This window comes from Myodes glareolus, chromosome 4 (genome assembly GCF_982192425.1).
Source record: "Myodes glareolus chromosome 4, mMyoGla1.1, whole genome shotgun sequence".
NCBI classification, from domain to species: Eukaryota; Metazoa; Chordata; class Mammalia; order Rodentia; family Cricetidae; genus Myodes; species Myodes glareolus.
In genome coordinates, this window is record NC_142029.1 from 116,854,878 (window position 1) to 116,881,801 (window position 26,924).

General features: G+C 42.5%; 1 long non-coding RNA gene across 3 annotated transcripts in view; it reads right to left on the reverse strand.

Moving 5' to 3' along the window:
* Positions 1-26,924, reverse strand: part of LOC125399742 (uncharacterized) — a 71,984-nt gene that overhangs the window by 11,848 nt on the left and 33,212 nt on the right. For 2 of the 3 annotated variants that reach the window (XR_015737764.1, XR_015737762.1), the window contains exon 3: positions 23,212-23,978. The exons of the other annotated variant lie outside the window; for it this stretch is intronic. This is a non-coding gene — a long non-coding RNA (uncharacterized LOC125399742). Of the gene's footprint in view, positions 1-23,211; positions 23,979-26,924 lie in introns of those variants that run through there. 3 annotated transcript variants of the gene reach the window in all.

The following is a 26,924-nucleotide window of genomic DNA, read 5'->3' on the forward strand; positions in this document are numbered from 1 at the left end:
AGTAACATCTTTGCTGTCCAAACAGAAGAACCTGAGCTTAGTCTCCAGAATGAATGTAAAAAGCTCAGTGTGGGGCAAACACTTGCGACCCTAGTGCTGGGAAGGCAGAAACTGGTCAGTACCAGATCCCTGGTGCTGAGAAACCCTGTCTCAAAGAAACAAGATGACAACCAACAACCTGCTCAAGACACCATCTTTCCTCCACACACACATGCATACATGTGCACACATAACTACACGTATAAACATTCAGACCACAGAAACAAATACACACAAACAAATAAAAATTTAAAAATAAGAAAGCGAAGGTACCCTGAATCTTAACGTAATTGTTTATAATGTAAAAAAAAAACACACAAAATTGAAACATGACACATTTATAGATCCACCACAGAGTGGCAGTGGAGGAAAATCTGGGCTTAGGTTAAAAGTGAAAATTTGTCCAACAAAACAACAGGAGGAAACTTAAATCGCTAGTTTAAATAAGTGGTGAGTGTGAAAAATTAGAGCAAAAAGCATCAGGCTATGAGCCCAAGCATGTAACAAATCTTGGTGCAAGCTCTTCTTGATTATAGGTATAATTACATTATGGATTCAACAGTAGAAGCCCAAACATCTAGGGTCGCTTTCATGCATTGTGAAGAACCTTGGACTCAAAGGCAGCCTGAGTTAGCTTCTGCCTTCTATATTGGAAACAAAAAATTTCCTTGTTAACCATGGATCTTACAAGATAGAAATTATTCTATTGGAAGCTTCATCCAGCCCCTGGCATCCATATACCCAAAAAGTCTGGGATGTTCTGATGGAAGTTACACCCCAAGCTCCCCCATTCTCTCCAAACCCTACCACATCTCAGAAAGTCTGCCAAGTGATTATCCCCTCCCCCAGAGATACTCAAGAAAACTCCCATGAGGTATTTAAATTGTCCCCAGGAAACAAACCTGTGGTTTTCTAGTCTTCCTTTACCATCTCCTCTCTGGGGTTGGATGATTATCCAGAAGCGTTTTTTTTCCATTAAACCTGGGCTTTTTCTAATTTAGTTTGATTTGGTCTGATTTGGATTGCTGCACCAACAGAGAGGCTTCTCCGGGTACAGACACTTTTCATCTGGAGGTCCCACCAAGGAGCTGTTTCTCTGGGCCCAGGGCCAACTGGTGGGGAAACACCCTTCTCCCCAGTACCTGCTCTCTGCCAGGCTAAGATCAGCTTCTCGCTGGGTAAGTTCTCCTTTCCACGTCATTGCCTTAGAGGCCCAGGGCCTCCGGCCAAAGACATGGCCATGCCAGGTCCCTGACCTGTCCCCAGAACAAGGACTTGCCTTGTACCTTGGGGAACTTTTCACAGAAAAAAAATGTTCTGTTCAAGGAAATATCACACACCCCCATTTTTTTTTTTTACTCAAAGTCTACCACAGTGGACGCATTGCGCTAGGCTTCAGACCCAGCATAGACTTGAGAAATGGGTACCTGCGATTCAAAGACAGATCCCCAAACACCCTTGGGTCACCTTTTACAAGATCTTTTTAAATTGGGGCTCTCTGACACCATATGTCTAATTTCTCTGTGCACTAAGGCCTGGCCTCAACATATCCTTGACAGTGGGACATGATGGTCACTGGAAGGAAATTTTTGAATTTTCCATCCTCCGTGACCTTGAAAATGTTTGCCAGCATGGGGACAAGCGATCAGAACCACATGATATCCACGTTTCTGGGCATTGTGCTCTCACCCTTCCCTCAGCAGCCAATCTCACAGCACCCATCCTACTGACAAGGGTCACAGAGCCTCTAGATTTCACTTGTTCCATTCAGTGACTGACATCCTTCACATTCCTTCCCCTCCCCATCCTCCCACCCCCTTCACTCCCCCACCTCATCCCCCAACCCCTACCCCACCCCCCCACTACCCCACCCCTTACTCTACCCCCACCACAAAGCAACTTCCTCCTCCTTACCCACCCTCCTCTCCTCCCCATCCTCCTACTGTCCCTCCCTACCCTTCCAAGCCACATCCCATGCCCTGGTTCCCCCCTCTACACATTGGCCTAACCCCTCCCAATCCTCCCTGCTCTCTTCTCATACCCTGTCTCACCAACCCCTGCCCTCCTCTGCCCTCTCCAAGAGGTAGCCGGAAACGATGGGATTGTTGGCGTCCACATTCCCTTCTCTCTTCAGGACCTCTCACAAATACAAAAGCAGTTGGGTTCCTTCTCTGCTAATTCTTCTGTTTATATCAAGAGTTTCGCTATCTGTCCCAGGTCTACAATTTGGCATGATCCCTAAATCATCCAGGCCTCCACTCTCACTCCAAAAGAGTGAAGTCAAATTCAGGCAGCAGCTAGGCGGAACACAGACCAGAGCCATCTAGTGGACAATACGGTCCCTTGGGGACACGATGGTGCCAGCTACAGAAACATACTGGGATTATCAACCAGGCCAAAACGGCTAACACAGGCGGGCCATCATGGTCTGCCTGCTGCCTCCTTCAAGGTATGGAGGTGGTCTCAGAAAAAGTTGTTAATTTTGATAAACTCTGAGAGATTACACAGTTAGCTGATGAAAACTCAGCCATTTTTCTAATTGATTACAAAAGACAATGATTCAATATACTCAACTTGACCCAGGCTCCCCAGCAGGAGCCATGGTCCTGGCCACCCATTTCATTTCTCAGTCAGCACCAGATAATAGAAAGAAATTTTTAAAAGGCTGAGGAGGTCCCCAAACTCCCATACAAAAATTGGTGAAAATGGCCTTTAAAGCTTTTAATGCCCGAGAAAAGACAAGACCTTCTGACAGACAAGGTTGCAACAGAAGGCCATGCTCCAAGCCCAAGCCTCAGCAGCTGCCCTGAGACCAGCAGAACCCAGACAAGGGAGAAAGGGAAGTGATCATGAGGCTTCAGCCCACCAGAGTTCAGGCCAAGTCAGCTCCTCCAGGAGTCTGCTACAAATGTGGTCAAGACAGTCATCTGACCTGATATTACCCTGACCCTCAGCTACCAGTGAGGCTATTCCCTGTATGCCGACAGCCTAGACACTGGAAATCAGAATGCCCCCTCTATGCCATGCCACGGAGGTCCAGCCTCACCAACACTGGCAGCTAAAACTGTGCCAGCATTTGAACTACTCAGCCTGGCAGAGGATTGGTGTGGCCCCTACTTAGTGAGGCCCATTTGCCCTCTCCAAGCCTAGGGTAAGTCTATTGCTTTTCTTTTGGACACAGGAGGTACCTACTCTGTTTTGACACCTCACTCGGGTCCTATAGTTTCCCCCCAATTCCTGTCATGGGGTGAATGGGACTCCCTCCTTCGCATTTCAGAGAAACCTGGGACTCCCTGGGTAGCTGGAAAAGCCATCTCCATCTGCTCATTCACGTATCCCTCTCAGATCTACATGATGGCATTTGATGACTAGGGTACTGGTAGCTCATTAGTTCATTAGTTAAGTTTCCTACTAAAAGTACAGACAGGTGTGCCTCTTTCACGGGCTTCATCGTCCAAGATTAACAGGCTTCAGATGTAACTTCAGAGATTCAAAAGTTTAAAATTTCCTCTAACTGTCTTCTAAAATGTTCATGCCTTTGAATCTAAAGCCATAGCCTTTTGCTATGACATCAAGGTATAAACCTGTTCCAGCTGTTTTACAGACACCTACATGCTCTTACACAGGTCCACCCTCCTTCCAGACTCGTGCCAAGGCCAACCTGCAGAGGGTTCTCCAGGTAACGCCAGCCCCTGCATCAGCTCCTGGGACTTCACCATTGGTACCACCTCTCCAGGCTCAAACGGACACCTATTCAGGATACTTGGTCAGTCCAGCAGCTGAAGCCCTCCACCCTCTGGTTTGCCAAGATGTCTCAATGAAGGCCCTACCTGCTTTTCTTCCTGGCACGTTCACCCTTATCAGTACATCTAGGACAGGTGTCAATAATCTATTTTTTCGCCTAGCAACTTGTCTTTTCTACTTCCTGCAGTCTCCAGGATGGCAGTTAGCCAGATGCTTCTCCACCGACACCTTCTGCTGAGTGAGCCTACCAACTCCCAACTCCCCCTCCCCATATGCAGTAAGCAGCCAGACATGAACCAGCATCCATATACCCAACGAGTCTGGGATATTCTGCTGGAAGTTCTGCCCCAGCCCCTGGTATCCATTCACCCAAAGACTCTGGAATGTTCTGATGGAAGTTCCACCCCAAGCCCCCTTCCCTATCTCTCTCCAAACCCTGCCCACATCTCAGAAAACCTGCCAAATGATGACCCCTCCCCCAGAGATGTTCAAGAACGCTCCTATAGGGTATTTAAACTGCCCCCCAGAAAACAGATGTGTGATCTTCCAGTCTTCCTTTCCTGTCTCCTCTCTGGGAGCTGGAAAATCCTCCAGGAGTATTTTTGTCCACTAAACCTGGGCTTTTTCTAATCATGTTTGATATAGTCTGATTCGAATTGCTGAATCAGCAGAAAGGCTTATTGGGGTTCAAAAACTTTTCAGAAATAATGGGCGTGGTTCATCCCACTAGAATCAGATTGTGATATCAGGTGACTTCTGCCTTCAGATACACACTATCAGAAGATAGAGAATGCCTGCGTTCTTTGTCCTGACAGAAGAGACACGCATCTGTGAAGCACAACAGGAGAGGTTCTCAGAAGATCAAAATGCTGTAGAAAGCACGGAAATTAAATGAACTCTCTCTCGTAAGACGTTGACTGCCTATGACTCAAACGATTCTGTACTCTGCTCTACTTTATAGGATTATGGCCCTTTGTCTCTGCTAGTTGTTATTGGAACATGAGCTATCTGGGACCACAGAATTTGAACAATCTAACAATGTATGACTTGTTCCTGTAACGAACATCCTGTATGCGGAGGATCTGACCTAAGACCCCAGGCGCTCCACAAGCCTTTCCTGACCAGGCTCCTAGGACTATTCTGCTCACGGTCCAAAGCACTCTAAAACTTTCCCAGCTCAGAGTCTTTTCACTGCCTCCATTTATTCACGTGAGCTGGAGGCACACGTGCCACAGTGTTTAGAGTCGGGGTTAATTTATGGGAGGTGCTGTTCCCTTCAGTCGTCATGTGCACAGGCAAGATCAAATTTAAGTCTTTAGGATCTTACCAGCCCAGAGGTTTGTTTATTTTTTCTAAAATAGGGCCTACCTTGTAGCTCAGGTTGACTTCAAACTCACCTTTTAGTACAAACTATCTCAAACTCATAATCCTCTCAGTGCAGCCTCCTGAGAGCTATGGTTACAGCCTCAGTGGGTGTCCCTTGCCACCATGCTGCACTTCCAACACAAAACAACAAGTGCCTGGAGGACAACTGGGGGCGGTGTTTGTTTGTTTGGTTGGTTGGTTGGTTGATTGATTGGTTGGTTGGTTTTGAGACAAGGTTTCTCTGCGTAACTTCGGTACCTGTCCTGGAACTAGCTCTTGTAGACAAGGCTGGCCTCAAACTCACAGAGATCTGCTTGCCTCTGCCTCCTACGTGCTGGAATTAAAGGCATGTGCCACCACCACCCAGTAGTTTTATAATCTGTTCTGAAGTCCACATGAGTCCATGGAGAACATAGCCTTAGTATTTCAAGTGGAATCTGTCCCCTGTTGTGAAATAGAATATTTGTTTAACTATGTAAAGATGTCTTGCTTTTGTTTATGCTGCATTTGTTTAACTACATACATAAAAAACATGTTGTTTTATCTTGTCTGCCTAAGGCACCTGATTGGTCTAATAAAAACCTGAACAGCCCATAGCTAGACAGGGAAAGGACAGGTGGGGCTGTCAGGCAGAGAGAAGAGAGGTCAGCCAGCCAGCCAAGAGGTCAACCCACCAGGGGCCAGTAGACGGACATAGAGGAAGCAGGAAAGCAGTTGACAGTACACAGATGATATAAATGAGCCTCGACAGCATATAGATTAATAAAAATGGGTTAATTTAAGTTTCAAAAAAAGCTAGCTAAAAACAAGTCAAAGCTAAGACCGAGCATTCATAGTTAAGAAGTCTCTGTGTCACGATTTGGGGGCTGGCAGTCCAAGAAAGACTGCTACAATCCTTTGGCATTCCATAGTGGAAAAATACTGAAATGTTCAAGGCCAAATGGGCTTTGGGGAAAGAGAGATGCCCAGTCCTTCAGGGACTGTTAGACAGTGAGGGGATGAGGCTCCTTAGCAGTTCCTCTGTGTTTCAGTGGAGTAGCCCTAAGCAATTGACAGAATCTGCACAGTGGGACCTACAGAGTAAGGGCTAATGTAGAAGCAAAATGAATAAATATGCTATTAGCTTTCCAACTCTGTTAAAAACAAATCTCTAAAACCTCAGAGGAATTTCATTTAAGGATTCATAGCACAGTCGAGTTACTTCTCTCATTTAGCCACAGGATGAGAAGACAAAGCCTCCTTTTTGTTTTGTATAGGAAAGCCTGACAGCAAGTCAGTCTTTGTCTGAGGGCTCCCTCTGGGTACCAGGCTCACTTGGACAAGAACAGAACCCACTACAATGAGGAGAGATTTACTACACTATGGAACAGACACCAGTCAAAATCATGTGGAAGCCTTTGCTTGGGATAACACTAGGGTGGTCACTTAACTCACATGCAGTTTCCCAGAGGAAAAGAGACACAGCTGCCCACAGAGCAGCTTAATAGTGTGCTCCTGTTGACAGAGGCATCTATCCTGCCCATTCCCACCACTGTTCAGTCCCAAAGAGACACAGAGGTCTGCATTAGCTATAAACTGATTGGCCTATTAACTCAGGCTTCTTATTAACTCTTACATCTTAAATTAACCCAAAATTCTTGTCTATGTTAGCCATGTGGCTTGGGACCTTTTATCTGTGAGGCAGTCTCATCTTGCTTCCTCTGTGTCTGGGTGACAACTGCAGACTGAGCCTTTCCTTTTCCCTGAATTCTCCTGTTCTGGTCTCCCTGCCTATACTTCCTGCCTGGCTACTGGCCAATGGATGTTTATTAAACAAATACAAGTGACAAATCTTTACAGGGTACAAGACCATTGTCCCACAGCACTTCCCCTCTTTGTTATCAAAGCAAGAACTCTGAATCTAATCTCCCTTGTTTAGCTTTTTTCCAGATCGTTATTGGTAGTAAGAAGGCCGCTTGTTTGTTCCTGGACACCCAGACTCCCAAAGTAATCACACAGAAACCACATTATTTAAATCACTGATTGGCCCATTAGCTCTAGCTTCTTATTTTCTAACTCTTACATCTTAATTTAACCCATCTCCATTAATCTGTGCATCACCACAAGGTTATGGCCTACCAGCAAAGTTTCAACGTATCTGTCTCCGGCTGGGCTACATGGCTTCTCCCTCACTTCCCCTTCCTTTTCCCAGCATTGAGTTTAGTTTTCCTCTCCTACCTCTGTTCTATCCTATCAGATTTAGCCAGTTTCTATATTAACCAATGGTATTCACAGCATATAGAGGAGAATTCCACATCAATTATCCATAACAACTTGTAACCAACACTCTAAACAAAGACAAACATCCATAATCCATTTTGTGGGAATATGGGCATGGTTTTCTAGGCTACTTCCTGCTGATTGGGGGCACTGATAATCTTATGGGGACCCAAAGAAAATTTAGGATTATGGTCAAGTCCTGACTGGAAGATTCTGTGAGGCTTGATCATCTCAGCCAGCAATCTTGAGACTGTTCTGGGTGTAGAACTCAAAGGAAACTCCAAAAGAGGTCCTCTGAAATGTTGCATCATCTTGGCCATCCACTCCTATCAGAGATTTTTGATAGGGGTCTTCCTTGATCAAACCTGATTTTTCTTAACCCAGAATGTTAAGCCTCTCATTTCCTATAGAAACAAAAGAAAAACCTCCTCTCCAAAGTAACATATCTTTTGACTTAAATTTTGAAGTCAGGGCATTTTCAAAATACATGTTGGATTAATTCAGCACTATTTATAATCAAATATCTTTTAACAGCTGTTGCTCCCTCCTCAACAGTCCTACAATTCAAGGACAACACAATAACATATTTTCCATCTTTACGTGGCTTTATTTTAAACTCTATTTCTTTTATTTTTAATTTTTGGTTTTTTTTTTTGAGATATAGTTTCTCTGTGTATCTTTGACTGTCCTGGAACTAGCTCTTAAAGACCAGGCTGTCCTTAAACTCACAGAGATCTGCCTGTCTCTGACTCCAAAGTGCTGGGATTAAAGGTGTGTGCCACCACACCCAACTACTTTTTTCTTTTTTTTAAGGACTTTATCCTTTTTCTTTTCTCTCCTAAGCCTACATATATTTTTAAACACACTATAAACTGTTTAGAGGGGTTTTTGTCCGTCTGAATCTATCTTTACTGTATATCTCTCTTTTTCTCACCATGAGGCTTTAATTTGTTAAGCAATATGGCTAGGATTAAAGCTGTGACTTTGACAGCAGGATCCTCTCCATTCCTTAGTTTTCTGAGAGTCTAGCTTCATGGCACAGTCACTGGTGAAAGCCTTGTTTATTGCCACAGCTCTATGGAGTTTCAAGGTCCCTTCTAAAATCAAGAAGCATGCTGTCGGCTGTTCATCAACACCATTTAAGTGCTTTATGGCAGAGCCTCTTAAAAGGGCTGCAAGGTTTTTGCAGCTAATGGTGAATCAGAAAGCTTCTCTTAAATGAGATGTTCTTGCCTCTAGCAAACAGAGCACACCTGAGAAAATGTTGCTACCATGAAGCTGTGTGTAACTCTGTTCTTTTGTGTCTAGAATTACTTCCCAAGCTCTCTCAGGTTTTATGTGAATGTAGTTGTTCACATTGGCACCATTTGTTGACAGAAAGAAGAGTTATGGATATCATCAAAATTAATAAAGATTTGACTTGAAGAGGAGAAACCTTTTGAGACAGAAGTGACAGCTCATCCACAGAGGTGACAATTATATAGCTGGTAAGGAAACCTCATAAGGGTTGGGGCAGGGCTCTGTTCTTGTCTTTGCAGGAAAATACTCATCTTCAGAAAGTCAAGAGACCCTGGACATTTGGATGCCTAAAGAGGAGAAGATAACTATCCAGAAAAGATCACCGAACAAAGAGGAATATGACTTATGAGGACAGGTCATCTGCAGGGTAAAATTTCATATGTACATTCTCCGTACCTATATATAAATATCTAATACTAAGTAGTAATACAAACTCACTTAAAAATCAAAGCTGGTTTTGGAGTTGGACAATCCTTCTCTAAATTCTAACATGTTGTTAAAAGAAAAATTCAGAGTTTCTCTCTCATGTAAGGAACCATCTGATATGGATGAAGAAAGAAGAAAGAATTTAGGAAAAATTTTTACTTTTCTCCATACCTATTTTGTCTATATTATATCTTTCATTGAATATATATCTATATGAATAATGTTTAAAGTTTTCCACAATGAACAATAGATTTTCCTGCAGTAATCTTTGAAGTTTACAGGAGGAAGATGGGGCCCCACAACAATGACTCTACCTGGTTGATATGACATCATGATGCTGATAGTGCTTCTTTAAGACCAGTTTTGGGTATCAGCTGCTCAAGATGGGTCCAACTTGGTTAGCTGAAATGGTGCACCTTCTTACAATGTTCTGGCAAGAACTCCAAATATGAATATGGTATGTACTCACTCATTAGTGGACTCTAGCCATAAACAAAGGACATTGAGCCTACAGTTCTCAGTCCAATAGAAGCTAAGTAATACGGTGAACCCAAAGAAAAACATATATAGATCCTCCTGGAAATTGGAAGCAGACAAGATCGCCAGGCAAAAGTTGGGAGCATGGGGGTGAGGGTAGGGTGAGGGGAAGGGGACGGGGGGGGGGAGAAAGAAGGGAGAAGGGAAGGGTTGGGGAGAGCTTGGAAGAATGGGATGGTTGAGATGGAGGAAAGATGGATATGGGAGCAGGGAAGGAAATAATTGAGGGAGCCATGTTGGGGTTGGCAAGAGGCTTGGCTCTGGAGGGGTTCCCAGGAGTCCACGGGAATGATTCCAGCTAGGACCCTGGGCAGTGGAAGATAGGGTGCCTGAACTGGTCTTGTCTCATAGTCAGACTGATGACTATCTTGAATATCACCATAGAACCTTCATCCGGCGACAGATGGAGACAGACACAGAGACCCACATCGGAACACTGGACTGAGCTCCCAAGGTCCAGTTGAAGAGCGGAAGGAGGGAGAATATGAGCAAGGAAGTAAGAACCATGAGGGATTGGTCCACCCACTGAGGCAGTGTGCCTGAGCTAATGGGAGCTCACCAAATCCAGCTGGACTGGGACTGAATGAGCATGGGATCAAACTGGACCCTGTGAATTGTCAGTCTGACAATTGGGGCAGACTGAGAAATCAATGATACTGGCACTGGGATTTGTCTCTACTGCATATACTGACTTTTTAGGATCTTATTCTATTTGGATACCTTCCTAAGCCTGGATGGAGGTGGGGGAGGAGGGGGCTTGGACTTTCCACAGGGCAGGACACCCTGACTCTAAGATGTTGTAGAGGCTACCTGTCAAGAAGAGTTGCTAATAGCGGTTGGAACCAGCCCAAGAGAGAGAAGTGTGTTGCAGTCAGCTAGGCTGAGAGGAGCTGGAGATCTGAAGAGACCTTTGGCACTAGTCACAAATACAATCCAGCTTCATCTTCACAGCCACACACAATGACCTCTCTAAACCTCCATGACGCACGCCTTCCCTCAGTGGCTTTCCTTAGTCATGGAGGAAGGTTCCACAGCCCCTGCCTTGTATCCTTGACTCTAAAGACAGAACCACATTGCCAAAGCTGCCTAGTTCTGTTACTTGCTGGGGCTGGAACTTGGCTCCCTCCTTTAATTATACTTGCATCACCTTTCTGTTGTTGATGGCTTCCCTCACTGCTTAAGCTTTCTTTTAATTCTTTTTTCTAAGTTGGAAGTTTAACTGGGTGGGGTCTTGCGCTGCCTCACAACTACCTTTATCCCATTTAGAACCAGGCTTTTCTTTAAACTCTTTATCTGGAATCTGGACTGCAGCAACTCCCAAGGGAGGGGAATTGGGATGGAACTTCCACCCAAACATTCCAGACTATTTGGATATATGGGTGCCAGGGACTGGGGTGATACTTTCAACCAAACATTCCAGACTCTTTTGGTATAGGAACACAGGGTCAAGTCTGGATACTTCCTTCAGGCATGGGGTAATGTAGGAGAGGGAAGAATCAGAATTTGGAGTTGGTGGGCTCACACTCAGCAGGAGGTGTGGCTGGAGAGGCATCCAGTTAACTGCCATCATGGAGACCTCAGGCATCTATTCCTTGAGGGAAATGGGAAGGCAGGTTGCTAGGGGAAAAAAATAGATTGTTATTATGGGCCTTATGAATGGGGCTAGCCATGGAAAGGGTCATTAACTGCCAGAAAGAATGGAACAGAGAAGTGCCCTGGTTACAGGAGAGACAAGGGTGAATGAATGAGATGAGACAGGTATGTCCTTTAAAACCAGGTTTCAGTTGCTGGGTAGGTCCCATTTGAGCCTGGAGAGGTTCAGGTGCAGGTATTATCTGGAGAGCCCTCTGCAGGTCAGTCTTGACCCAGACAGGAGTGACCTACAAGATATGCTTGAAAATAGGTGGGGTCAAATAGGCTCTGGAGACTGGTTTTACCAGACCAGATTTCTTGACAGCAGCAGAACTTTTCCCAGGAACTTGCAGAACAGATTTACATCTTGGTATCATAGCAAAAGGCTATGGCTCTGGGTTAAAATGCATGACCATTTTAGAAGACAACTAAGGGAAACTGGAAACTCTGATCCTCTGAAGAAACATCTGAAACCTGTTAATTTTGGACTATGTAAAAGGCACACCTGTCTGTATTTTTAGCAGGAAACTTAACAAATGAAGTAATGAGCTACCAGTACCCTAGTCATCAAATGCCATCAGACAGATCTGGGAGGGATAAGCAAATGAGCAGAAGTGAGACAGCTTTTTTAGCTACACAGGCAATCCCAAGTCTCTCCATGGTCTTTGGCAAACACCAGTCTTAGAAGCAGTACTTGTCTTTAGATGCTGAGCCCAGGAGACCTGACAGATTTTCTTGTATGGATAGCGCTCACTCTGCCTGTCTTGGCAGGATGAGATGATCAATCCCCCAATGTAGTGTCCAGGAAGCTGATGAGGTGGAAGGTAGTTTTTTGCTGTGTGGGTGGCTTTGCCATACCCAAAGGCAAGCCTCCAAGCAGAAGGTCTTCTATAACCATACATCTTCTTGGAGGAGCTATAGGATGCTGCAGGAACTGGCATATCTCTGTCCTAAGAAGCTCTTTTGTTAAATGCCATACTATAAGATCTGTAAAGGCACTTGAAAATTAGGGTACCATTACTTGTCAGGTGTATCTAAATTAGATATGCAAGTTAAATTTAGGCATATAGTTTACCCAATCAGTTACAGCTTACAAGTGTCAGTAGAGGCAAAATTAGAAGGAATATTTTAGTAAGCCAATGTATATTGGATGTAGAATATCTCCTTGGTAGGTCTAGCAAACATCGGTACTCTTACCAAAGATGGCACTGAGGTTTCTGTTTTGACCGCAACCAAAAATAATGGCTGTCTACATGCTTGTAGAGCTGTTGTAATCTGGAGTTATAAGTTTTACAGATCTTAAAACAAACACACATACACACAGAGACATAAAACAAGCATGCTGTGGCCATATTATTTACATATATATTAAAGGACAAACAAGCAAAAGTTTTCCAGGAATCTGTGTCAGCTGACCAACTTAAAACTCCTAGAGTTGGCTGCAGAAACCAGGTGAGCATGTAGGTGAGTCCACTGAGGGTCAGATCAGCAGGTGCTATAGGGGAGAACAGAAACATAAGCATGTAACACCTATGCAGTTTAGAGTGGGAGGATGGGGGATTGGATCCATTGCAGAGAGAATCCCAGCGTGACAAGATCACATGCCAGGATTGCAGACAAATAGCCAACAGTGAGATAACCAGGGAATGGGAGCAGGAAGAGGGAGCCAGAGTACAGCATCCAGAAACCATTGGCATATGGGAGTTTGTTTACTTGTCCCCACACTGGCAAAAAGTTTAGGCATCAAGGATATAGAGTTAGATAGTCCCCAATTTAAAAAGATTTTGTAAAAGACAACCCAAGGGCATTTGGGAATCAGGCCTCAAATTGTAGATATCCATTTTGCAAGTCTATGCTGGGACGCATAGCCTATCACAATGCATACATTGTGGTAGACTGTGGGTCAAAAAAAAAAAACAGAAGGGTACAAGAAATACCTTGAACATCTGTCTCCTGAGAAAGGAATCTCACGGGACAAGGCAGGTCCTTGTGCTGGTAACAGGTCAGGAGCCTGGCGTGGTCGTGTCTTTCATAGGACAGAATGAAAATCACATGAGGCCCTGAGCATCTAAGGCAATGACTTGGAACTCAAAACTTATCCAGACGAAGCCAATCTTAGCCTGGCAGAGAGCAGGTCCAAGGGAGGGGTTTTCTTACCATGTGGCCCTGGAGCAGTAAGAAAATCAGCCTCTTGGTGGAACCTCCAAATGAAAAATTTTTGCACCTCGATAAACCTCTCTGCCAATGCAACAATCTGAATCAGGCCAAATCAAACAAAATTAGAAAAAGCCCAGTTTCAATGAATACTAATGTTTCCAAATGGCTTTCCAGCCCCACAGAGAGGAGACTGGAAAGAAAGGTCAGAAAACCACCTGTTTGTTCCTGGGTTGCTGTTTAAATACTCTGTGGGAGTGGTCTTGAGCATCTCTTGGGAGGGGTCATCATTTGGTGGGCTTTCTCTGGAGTAGAGTCTAGACTGAGGCAACTCCCAGGGGAGGGGGCTTGGGATGGAACTTCTACCTGAACATTCCAGACCCTTTGACTATGTGGATACTAGGAACTGGGATAACACTTCCACCAATAAATACTAGGATGTCTCAAAACCTCCTCTGCCAGGACCATTAATCTAAAATGCTTCAATTTAGCCTCAGTCAGATTCTTCAGACAATGGCAGAAAACAACCACATTCTTTGCCAAAATATCACAAGAATGATCTCTATTAATATTCTTCCCCTCTGAAACCTCTTGAACCAAGCTTCAATAATCTACACTGCTTTCAGTACCACCGTCTTCCATGTCCCTACTAGTATGGCCCATTAAATACTGCTTAAAGCATTCAACTTCTTTCTTAACCCAAAGCCTCAACCAACAAGCAGCATGGTTAGGCTTGTTCCAACAGTACACTGCTGTCTGGTACCAACTCATGTCTTAATCAATGTTCTATGGCTGTGAAGAGACACCATCACCAAGACAGCTCTTATTAGAGAGAGAGAGAGAGAGAGAGAGAGAGAGAGAGAGAGAGAGAGAGAGAGAGAGATCGTTTAATTGGGAGCTTGCTTGTAGTTTCAGAAGTTCAGTCTTTAATCCCAGCACTCGGGAGGAAGAGGCAGGTGAATCTCTATGATTTTGTGGCCAGCCTGGTCTACAAGAGCTAGTTCCAGGAAAGGCTCCAAAGCTACAGAGAAACCCTGTCTCAAAAAACCAAAACAAAAAACAAAAAAACGCACATGTGTGGTTCCATCCACATATGATTCAGCTAAACCCTTGTGGACATGTGTAAATCGCCTGTCATCTGCATCATCGATGTGATGTAGTCACACCAACCCCCTGTGCTCATGTGCTAGGCAGCTTTTAAAAGCTGAACGCGCCATCTCTTGCTTTCTCTCTGCACACCAATCCCCAGGCCTGTATACACCCCCCTCTAATAAACTCCTAAGCAGGTGTGTTGGTGTTCCATGCCTCCTTCTCACTCATGCCAGGCAATTTTACATATATCCTGATCCACAGACTGAGGACAAGAGACTGGGCCTAGCTTGGGCTTTGCCACTCAAAGCCTACCCTCAGTGATACTCTTTCTCCAGCTTTGACAAAGCCGCATCTCCTAACTCTTCTAACCCTTTCAAAGAGTTCCAGTCCTGGTGACTAAGCATTCAAATAGATGAGCCTATGGGGAGCACTCTCATTCAAATCCCACATCTGGTAACTGAAGTGAAAATTTCACTATAGTAGCTCATGAGCAGATTTAGGCAGACAAAGGAAGATTCAGCAAACTAAGACTGGTTGACTAAAGCTATCCAGTATGGGTACAGAAAGAAAGAAAATGAGTAGCACCTCAGGGACCTGTAGGACATGATCAAAGCATCATCGTAACATCTTAGTTACAGTGTCTGTCGCTGTGATCAAACATCATGGCCAAAAGCCACTTAGGCAGGAAAGGATTTAGTTCACCTTACGGCTCCATATACAGTTGGAAATCATTGAGAGAAACCAGAGTAGGAAATCAAGGCATGAACATAGAGGGCATGGAGGAGTGCTGCTTACTGGCTTGTTCCCTGTGGTTTGCTCAGTTTGTTTTCTTAAACACCCCAAGAACACCTACTCAGGGGAGGTGTACACACACACATACACACAGAGGATGTACCCACTTACTTCAATCCATGATCAAGAAAATGCGCTACAGACTTGCCTACAGGCAATCAGATAGAGCAGTCTCTCAACTGAGGTTACTCATCCCGAAGACAGCAATTTGTGATAAACTGATCAAAAAGAAAAGAAAAAAATGAACCACGACATCACATATAATGGAAATCCAAAGAAGAGAAGAAAGAAGAATCATAGAAATTATTCAAAGACATAATGACCAAAAACTTTCCAAACCTGATATCAATCGTTATCTTATAAATCCAAGAAACCCAAAAAGGAAATAACTTCCCTAGAATTAATTATAGTGGTATTATATTATTTTACAACCATACCAAAGAGCCACTGACTTGTCATGGCTACATGAGCATATTGTATGGTAAGTAAATTACATCTCAATAAGGTTAGTTTTAATTCATTTTACAGGGGAAATAAAGTACTGATTTATACTGCAGTGCTACAACATGAATGTTGCTTCAAAACATTCTGCTAGGCAAGGACAACAATTGTAACACCAGACAGGGAAGCAAGTAGGCTCACTGCAAATCTTCACCTCTCCATACTCTTTTAAAAATCCAAAGCCCCAGTTTGGCCCACCTCTGTAGTAGACCACATGCTGAGACCTCCATTCCTTCCTTATCCCATTTCCAGTAGACCACAGAAATCATAAACCTTTATTCCCCACACTCTTCGCTGCCCTGGTCCCAACTCCAGCAGGCATTCGCTGGGAACTCGCAGGACACTGTGGCCAGGAAAGATCTTCAGAGCCTCTTCAAAATCTCTTCAAAATTCAAGCCCCATTTTCCTGGTCATCTCTGTAGCAAAACAGCTATTATAGCCACTCCTCACAATCTGTCCTTGTACCCAGGAGACTAGGCAGATATTGTGAAACACCCTGCTTCCCCACCTCCAGCACACCCCCTGAGACACTGACTCTTCTAGCCCAGCCCCACTCTTAGGTGTCAGCTCCCAGAACTCCCAGTGGACACACCTAGCAGCATCCCAGAAGAATTCCCTCCCAGGCAACACAAAGCTGCCACACTCTCCTAAGCACCAGAGAGGGCAAGTGAAACCAAGGAATAAAACTCATACCCAACAAAGACAAGATCAGATATCAACACCTAGAACGGGACTCTTTCTGAACCCAGAAGTCTAGCCACCACTGTAAAAACACAGTCAATTACAGCCAGGACAGTATGTCTCCACTAGAGGCCAGCAACCCACCACAGTAGAATCTGAGTACATAACTGAAATACAAGACAAAGACCTTAAAACAGCCTTTATGAATATGTCAGATGTCCTTTAAAAGGCTATGATTGAATCCTATAAAGAAATCCATGAAAACAGAATCAAACAGGGGAAGGAAATGAATAAAAACCTGAAAGTAGAAAAAGAATCCATAAAGAAAGTTCAAACTGAGGGAAATCTGGAGATGAAAATTTAGAAGCTAAAACAAAAATCTCAGAGTCAAGCCTCACCAACAAAATACAAGAGATGGGAGAAATATAGAAGATACAAAAGAAGGAATGGATGTCTTGGTCAAAGAAAATGTTAACTCTAAAACATTCCTGACATAAAACATGCAGGAGATCTGGAACAGATCCCCTCACATACCTCATACACTCAAAACATTAAATGTACAGAACAACAACAACAAAGAATGTTAAAAGCTGAAAGAGAAAAAGACAAAGTAAATATAAAGGTAGACCTATTAGAATTATACCCTACTTCTCAGTGGAGACTTTAAAGGCCAGAAAGCCCTGGACAGATGTGCTACAGATTGTAAGAGACCACAGATGCCAACCCAGACTACTAGACCCAGCAAAACTTTCAATAACAATAGATGGGGAAAATAAGATTTTCTATAATTAAACTAAATTTAAGCAGTATCTACCAATCCAGCTGTATAGAAGGTACAGACGGAAAATGCCAACCTAAATAGGAAAACACAGGGGAAAAAATTCCAGACCAACAAATCAAGAGGCAAAACATACACACATTTCAATAGCAACAACAGCAAAGTAACAGGAATCAACAAACACAGTTCACTGCTACCTCTCTAAATCAACTGTCTCAATCCCCCAATAAAAAGACATAAACTAACAGAATGGATAGGAAAACAGGATCCATCCTTCTGCTGCATCAAAGAAAAACAACTTAACATTGAGAACAGACATCACCTCAAGGTAAAATGATGGAAAACGATATCCCAAGCAAATGGACCTACAAAGTCAAACTATGTATACATTTTAATATCCAACAAAATAAGACTTCAAACCAAAAATAATAAGGAACTACATACACATCAAAGAAAATAGCTACCAAAATGATGGTGCAATTCTTAACATCTATGCCCCATACACAAAGGCACCCAAGTTAGTAAAAAAAAAAAAAAAAAAAACCACTACAGCTTAAAGCACATATTGAACTGCAAACATTTATAGTAGTAGACTTTTAAAACCCTACTCACACCAATAGACAGGTCATCCAGACTAAAAACTGAACAGAAAATAATGTGGGAGCTAGCCGTGATAAGCTAAGTAAGGAAGTTCTTTATTTCCAACCATTATCACCTGCCAGAGTAGAACTCGGCCATCAATAAATTTAATAAGAGGCCTGAGTCTGAGTAGTTTACCCTGAAGTGATACCTGGTAGCAGGAAAAACCATAAACTGAGATTACCTGAGCACCACCCAAGAACAGACCATCCAAAGGAAATGCCTAACATTCCAACCACTGTAGATAGGATCACCTGCCAGAACACACTCACCAGCACACCCTGAAGCAAATGTCAGCAAATCATGGGTCCTAAACTTCAGAAACCCCTCACCTCCACCTTTGCTACTATAAGAACCCAATTCTAACTGAGATCGGGGCTCTCTGTTTATTCAAATACGTTGGACATGGGGAGAGACCAAGTTTGCAAACTTGATTAAAATAAAGGCTCTTGGCTTTTACATTCGAGTCTCAGTTTCCTTGTTGGCTTTTGAGGGGACTTCACGGATTTGGGCATAACAGAGCTAACATGTTATAAACAAAAGATACTTGCAGAACATTTCATTCAAACACGAAAGAATATACCTTTTTCTCAGCACCTCATGAAACTTTCTCCAAAACAGACCACATGTTTGGACAGAACGCAAGTCTCAACAGATACAAAAAAATTTAAATAACACCCTGTGCCCTATTTGATCACCAAGGATTAAGATATTAATAACAGATATTAAGAACAGAAACAACAGAAAACTTACAAACTCATGGGAACTGAACAACTTACTACTGAATGAAAAATAGGTCATGACAGAAATTAAAGACTGGCTAGAACTGAATAAAAAATACATAACATACACAAATTTACAGAACACAATAAAGTTGGCCCAAAGAGGCAAGTTCATAGCACTAAGTGCTTATTTTAAAAACTGGAAAGATTTTTTTTACTAGTAACTTAAAAGCACAACTAAGAGCATTAGAACAAAAGAAATCAGACCCAAAAGTAGTAGACTGTAAAAAATAACCAGACTTGGTGCTGAAATCAATAAAATAGAAACAAACAAATAGAAATACAAAGAATCATTGAAGTAAAGGGTTGGTTCTTTGAGAAAATCAATAAGATTGACGAATCCTTATCCAAATTAATTAAAAGGCAAAGAGATAAGATCCAAATTTTAAAAATTAAAATGAAAAGGGGGACATAACAAAAGACACTGAGAAAATCAAATGAATCACAAGGACATACTTTAAAAACCTGTACTCCACCAAACTGGAAAATCAAAAAAGTAATATTTTTTTCAATATACACAATTTATCAAAGTTAAATCAAGATCAGATGAACAGCTTAAACTGACCTATAACCCCTAGTGAAATGGAAACAATAATTAAAAGTCTCCTAACCAAATAAGGCCAGGGCCAGATGGTTTGAGTGCAGCTCTCCACTAGACTTTCAAAAAAGAGTTAATCCAGTACTCTTCAAATTATTCAACAAAATAGAAAGAGAAGGAACATTCCAAAATTCATTTCATGAGGTCACCATTACCCTGATACGCAAACCACATAAAAGCCCAACCGAGGAGGAAAGTTACAGACCAATTATTAACATAGGTGCAAAAATTCTTAATCAAATACTCTCAAACTGAACCCAAGAAGACATCAAAAAGATCATCTACTATGATCAAGTGAACTTCATCCCAGATACATTCAGTATAAGAAAATCAGTAAATGTATTCCAACATATGATTAAAGAAAGACAAAATAAACACATGTTCATCTCATTTGATGCAGAAAAGGCCTTTGACAAAAATCCAACATTCCTTCATGATAAAAATCCTAAAGAGATTAGGGATGCAAGGGACATACCTTAAAACAATAATGACAACTTCCAGCTAGCCCATAATCAACATTAACTAAAATGGAGAGAAAATCAAAGCAAATGCACTAAAATTAGGAATAAAACAAGGTTGTTCACTGTCTCAATACTTATTCAACATAGTACTTGAAGTTTTAGTTAGAGTAATATGACAACTGAAGATGAGGGGCTATAAATAAGAAGGGAAGAAAAGTATCATGATTTGCAGATATGTTAACATATAAAAGTGACCCTAAAAATTCCTCCAGTTAATTCCAACAGCTGATAAATACTTCAATGAAGTGCTGGATACAAAATACTAAAAAAAAAAAAAATCAGTAGCCTTCCTATATAAAAGTGACAGACAGACAGAAACAAATAGGGAGAACATCTCTCACAATAACCTGAAATGACATCAAGTATCTGGAGTATCTCTAACCAAGCGCCTGTACCAGAAGACAGAAAGCTCTTATGTGCTCATAGAAAGGTAGGATTAATATAGTAAAAATGGCCAGCCTATCAAAAGCAATCTATAGGTTCACTGCAATTCCCACCAAAACTTCAATACAATTGTTCACAGACTGAAAACACAATTTTCAGCTTCATGAGGAAAAACCCCAGGATAGCTAAAGCAACCATGAATAATAAAGGAACCACAGGAGGCATCACCAACCCAGATATCAAGGTGAAGTGCAGAGCTGAATAAAACCACAGGGCACCGGCACAAAGACAGACTCATTGACCAGTGGAATCAAACTGAAGGCCCAGACTTAGATCCTCACACCTGTGATAGATGGTTTAATAAACAAGAAAGAAATATACACTAGAAGTAGAAAAAAAGATTCTTCAACAAATGGTCCTGGTCAAGCTAGAAGTCTGCATGTGGACTAAATATATTCTTATTTATCACCCTGAACGAAACTTCACTCCAGATGAATCAAAGACCTCAATATAAAAACAGATGCACTATACCTCATAGAAGAGAAAAATGGAGAATAGCCTCAAACTCATTGTCACAGAAAAGACTTTCTGAACAGACACACCTAGCACAGGAACGAAGATCAACAATTAATAAGTGGAACCTCATGAAACTGAAAAGCTTCTGCATGACAAAGGACACCATCATTAGGACAAAGTGTCAGCCTACAGAATGGGGAAAGATTTTTACCAACGTCTGATAAAAGGCTAATATTCAAAATATATTTTAAAAAAACTCAGAAACTGGATATCAAGAAAATAACCCAATTAAAAAATTTAAGATCTAAACAGAATTCTCAACAGAGGAATCTCAAATGGCTAAGAAACACTTAAGGAAATGTCCAAATATCCTTAGTCATCAGGGAAATGCAAACCAAAACTACTCTGAGATTTTATCTTATACCTTATAATATCAATAAAACAAATGACCGTTCATGCTGGCAAGAATGTAGAATATGGGGAACACTCATCCATTGCTGTTGGGGGAGCAAACTCATATAGCCACTATGGAAAATGGGAATTAATCTACCACTAGATCCAGCTATACCATTCTTGGTCATATACCCAAAAGCCGCTTCATCCACAGAGGCACTTGCTCAATTGTTCATTGCTGCTCTATTAATAATAGCCATAAACTGGAAACAATCTAGATGACCCTCAACATTTGAACATGGAAAAGTCAAGCTGGTGCCTACATAGAGCCTTCACCCATAAATTCTAGCTTCTTTGGTACCAGAAGTTACTCTGCACACTACCAAAAGAGTGAACACCAACGCAGCCACAAACCCTTTGATCTACAACGCTGTTCTGACTGCAGCATATGCCAGTGCAATGGTGGCACAAACCTTGTGGAAGTAACCAACCACATCTGGTTTCACTTAAGGCCCACCCCACAATGTGGAACCCACACGTGTCAATGCTTTGGTGACCAAGAACCTGGGACTAGATATCCCAGAGAACTAGGGCAAAATCAAATACTAATATTGTTCTTAAAGAACATAGCAATACAATGGCTACTAATGTCATTCTGCTATACTTAAAGATCAGTATCTTGCTCAGCCATCATTAGGGAAGCTTCCTCCTGAAGTAGATGGGAAGAAATGCAGAGACTCAAGTCAGATGATATTCAGGGAGAGAGAAAGATCTTGGAACACTTAGTCCTAAATAGAATGTCTCCATCAAACCCCTCCCCTCAGGGCTGAGGCAACCCTGTGGGAAAAGAGGAAAGAGTATAAGAGCCAGAGGGAATGGAAGACACCAAGTAAACAAGACTTTCTAAACACTACAGGACTAATGCACATATGAACTCACAGATGTGGAAGCCACAGGCACAAGGTTTGCACAGGTCTTCGCCAGATAGGGTCATAGAAGTAAAAGCAGAAGTGGACTAAGCCACAGCCTTCGTGGTAACTATTCTTAGCTGTCAACTTGACTATATATGGAATGAACTACAATCCAAAAACAGAGGGCACACCTGTCAGAGATTTTTCTGCCTGTATTTTAGTGGGTGAATTCCCATCTAGTCCAGATCTTTGAAGACAGAAGACACAGGCTTTTATCTGGATCTTTTTGTAGGGAGGACATTGAGTTTGAAAAAGTTTCCTAGTGTCAGCTTCACTGTCTTGGAACTCCCTCTGTAGATCAGGCTGGCCTCAAACTCACAGATATCCACCTGCCTCTGCCTCCTGAATACTGGGATTAAGAGCATGCACCACTACCCAAATTGATCTGGTTCTTAGGGCATGAAAACATGCCTTTAATCTGGACCACACCATCTGCTGGAAGCCCTATATAAAGAAATGGAAGAAGGAAGCTCTTGCTCTTCACCTGCCTGCCCTTGCCCTTTAGCACATCTATTCCTTCATTGTCATCAGTGCCTACTTCTTCAGGATTCCATCAAATACAGAAGACCAGCTGAGATACCCAGACTTGTGGGACCGAGAAACTACTAGATTCTTAGACTTTCCATTCTCAGGTAGCCATTGTTGGGTTAGATGGACTGCCGCCCTAAGTCATTCAAAAAAAAAGTCCCTTTTTATGTAGATTCATTCCATAAGTTCTGTGACTCTAGAGTCTCCAAGTGATAATTACTTGTGAATGGAAATTGAGTTTTCTCCAAGGGAGTCTCACTGGGGAAACAAACTGCTCTTGAGGGTAGTAGGCTACAAGCCCAGCAGTCAATGAACAATAGAAATCAAACCCAATGGCATCTTTGGAGGTACCTTGTCTCATAATGTCGAACCTTGCTGTTTGTTGCTTGTTGTTTTTACTCTCATCTAATGTTTTTACACAAATCAATGGAAGTAGGGTATATGCCTGGAAGTTTCTAGGGCCTCTGGTCCTCCTGCTCTATCGTATCATTTGCTTTTAGTGAACTCACTCTGTGAGGCTTTAAAGGTTTTTAAGTATCCAACCTAATACACTTGTTTATTAAGTAAAGTATTTCACACTGCAAACCTTTTACACAACACATAAATGAGCAGCAGGTTCAGAAATCCTACTCTAGTGAGACTCTCAAACCTCTGTGCATAAACACAAGCACAGTGGATTTCCATCCCTGGGTTGTGCCAACATTCCCAGAAATTTTTCATGAAAAGAAATGCCAACACAGTAGCTGAAAAACAGAACCAGCCCAGATTCCATCAACAGATGAATGGATAAAGAAAATGTAGTACACATGCATGATGGAATTGTGCATCCATAAAGAAAAATGAAGGCACAACATTTACAGAACAGTGAATAGAACTGGACATCATCACATTAAGCAAAATAGGACAGACTTAGAAAGACATATTTTTCTCCGTGTGTGTGTGTGTGTGTGTGTGTGTGTCAAAGTGCTATAATAAGGATCATTACTCTATACACTAACTTAAAAGTAATTTTCTAAATACAAAAAGAAAAGTTCCCGTGGGAACAAAGTTGCCCATAGTCAAACCAAAACCACTTGGGGGTCCAATCCAGAGAAGCAAGTTGAGTGTTTTCCTCAGACGTGATCCAGAGTTGTGGAGAAAAAGCTTATGCTGAAGGAGAAGTTCTTCACAAGTAGCTAATGTAACACGATGGGGCCGGCTTGTTGGGGTTTCTATCCCACCCGGTACCCCACAACCGGCAAGTTCCAAAGAAAATCACACGGAGTCTGTCCCACACTTATCTGTGAAACCTCACTCTCTGGTACAGGGCGCACTTCCCATACAGGACCGCGAGTCTGGATCAATATCCTAGGAGTTGAAAACAGACATACGACACACAGAGAGACCGGATCATTTGCCCAAAGGGTAAATGTCAACTTTATTCAGCGCACGTAGGCTTATATACTTGGAGGCAAGAGGACGAGAGCCCCCTCCCACCTGGGAGTGAGAAGAGGGGTGTTGACCGCATGATACCAGCGACCGGAGCCTCCATGTAGGGGGTATCGAGCTGGGAACCCTGACAGACAGATGGGAGGAGATTTAGGGCGCCTGTGAGGACCTTCCTTAGCAGGTGAAATTATCATAGCAAAGACAGAAACAAGGCTTTGAACTAATTCCCTCCAGCTGGCAGAATGAGCAGGGGAAGCTAAGCTGATTAGCGTAAACAATTTTTGCATCCTGTGCTTCGGCCTCGAGGAACAGGGAAGACAGGGCCCTACAGGAGTCTACATTAGGTTATAAACTGATTGGCCCTTAGCTCTGACTACTTATTAGCTCTTACAACTTATGTTACACCATTATCCTTATCTATGTTAGCACATGGCTCAGTACCTTTTCCAGCAGGGCAGCTTACATCTTTCCTCTCCGGTCCTCTGGGCAGAACTGGCAGAAGGAGCTTCCTAGAATACTCCCAGTCTCTTTACTCCACCTCTACTTCCTGTCTGGCTTTCCTGCCTATACTGCCTGCCTGGCCAATCAGCGTTTTATTAAAATATGATTGACAGAATACAGATAATTCTCCCGCACCATTTCCCTCTTTTTTTTTTAAAAAAAGGAAAATACCCATAGTCCATTTGTTGGGAATGTGGGTGTAGTATTTCAGGCTACTTCAGTGCTGGTTGGGGGCACTGATGATCTTATGGGGACCTAAAGAAAATTTAGAGTTATAATCAAGTCCTGACTGGAGTATCCTGTGAGCCTTGATCATCTCAGGCAGCAGTCTTGAATCTGTTCTGGATGTAGAACTCTGTCATCTGGGACATCTGTTCCTATCGGAGATTTCTCAGGTAGTCTTCCTTTTTCAAACCTGATTTTTCTTAACTCAGAATGAATCCACAGTCTCTCATTCTCTGTGGAAACAAAAGCAAAATCTCTTCTCCAAAGTAAGATACCTTTTGACTTCAATTTTGAAGTCAAGGTATTTTCAAAATACCTATCTTGGGTTAGTTCAGCAGCATTTATAAACAAAAGTCTTTTAGCAGCTGTTGCTCCTTCCTCAGCATTCAAACAATTCAAAGAGAGCATAATAGCATACAGTATCAAGATTCTCTGTTTATTTTCCATCTTTATGTGGCTTTACTTTAACCTCTATTTCTTATATTTTTACTTTTACTTTTAGAGACAGGTTCTCTGTATATCTTTGTCAAGGAATAACTCTGTAGACCAGGCTGTCCTTGAACTCACAGATTCCTCTGTCTCTACCTCCCCAGTGCTGGGCTCAAAGGTGCATGCTACCACACCTTGAACTCACAGAGATCTGTCTGTCTCTGTCTCCCAGGCATTGGGATTAAAGGTGTGTACCACCTTGAAGTCACAGAGATCAATCTCTACCTCTGTCCCTTGAAGTCACAGAGGTTAATATGCCTCTGCCTCCAAGGCATTGGGATTAAAGGTGTATACCACCACACCCTATATCTCCCTTTCTTTCTTTTTTATTTTTAATGACTTTAACCTTTTAGCCTGCATATATTTTTAATACACTATAAACCATTTAGAGGTTTTCTTCGTCTTTGAATCTCTCTTTACTGTACATCTCTCTTTTTCTGACCACATGAGTCTTTAAGGAAAGGACTAAAACTGTGTCTTTTATGGCTGGAATTAGCCCATTCCTTAGTTTTCCAGCCTCATGGCTGAGGTACTGACTGCAGCCATTTTTATTGTCACAACTCTATGGCGTTTCAAGGTCCTTGCCAGCAAGTTGCAGCATTCTGCTCACAGACCACACTCAGTTGGACTGCCTGCCTGAAAGAGTCAGAGTTTGCCCTGGCAGGACAGCCCAGAAAGCCGGCATTTTAAAACAGCGCAGCTTTTATCCTGCTACGGCTGAAAACTGAAAAGCATGCGTTCAGTTTTTCATCAACTCCAGTTAAGTGTTTTGTGGCAGGACCTCTTAAAAGAGCTGCAGGTTTTGCAGCTAAAGCTGAGTCAGGAAGCCTCTCTTAGATGAGAGCGCTTGCTTACCTCTAGCAAGCAGAGCAGACTCGAGAAATTGCTGCTACCAAGAAGCCATGCTTTACCCTATTCTTTCCCAAGCTTTCTCAAGCTTTCTGTGGATTCAGTTATCACATGGGCACCATATGTAACTTGTCAGGGCCGGCTTGTTGGGGTTTCTGCTCCCGCCCAGTACTCCACAGCCGGCAAGTCCCAAAGAAAATCAATCACATGGAGATCTCTATAAGTTATAAAGCTGATTGGCCCATTAGGTCAGGCTACTTATTAGCTCTTATAACTTATGTTACTCCAACCTGAAACTTTCCCATCCAAAACATTCCCAATTTACTCTACTGTCCTGTCCCACCCTGCATCATTTGGACCCTACCTTCTCAAACTGTGTCACCACCAATGTAGAGGCCACATGAAGGAATTAAAGGTAGCAAAACAAATGTGGCAATAGGATGTTTCTGCATGTGTAACAAAAATTATTTTAAACTCAAATCTGTAATGTATTTGGGGTGTTTCCAGCTAACACTGACCTGTGCTGTGTTTGCAGCCTTGGTTCTGAACACATGACCTGAGCACATTACAGTGCATGTGGAGTAACAGCACACAGCACACACCAACACTCAGACCAGTTCACTATAAACTACAGCTTTCACCGCCTACGCCATGTTTCTGCACTTGCAGACACGCAACAGTTCAATTAAAAAATGAAGAATTTTTATATTTTCCTATCATCATTCCTCAGCATGAAAGGATCTAGTCAACATTTGTTTGATTTTATTGTATTAGAATGCTTGATTTTTAAAATTGCTATCA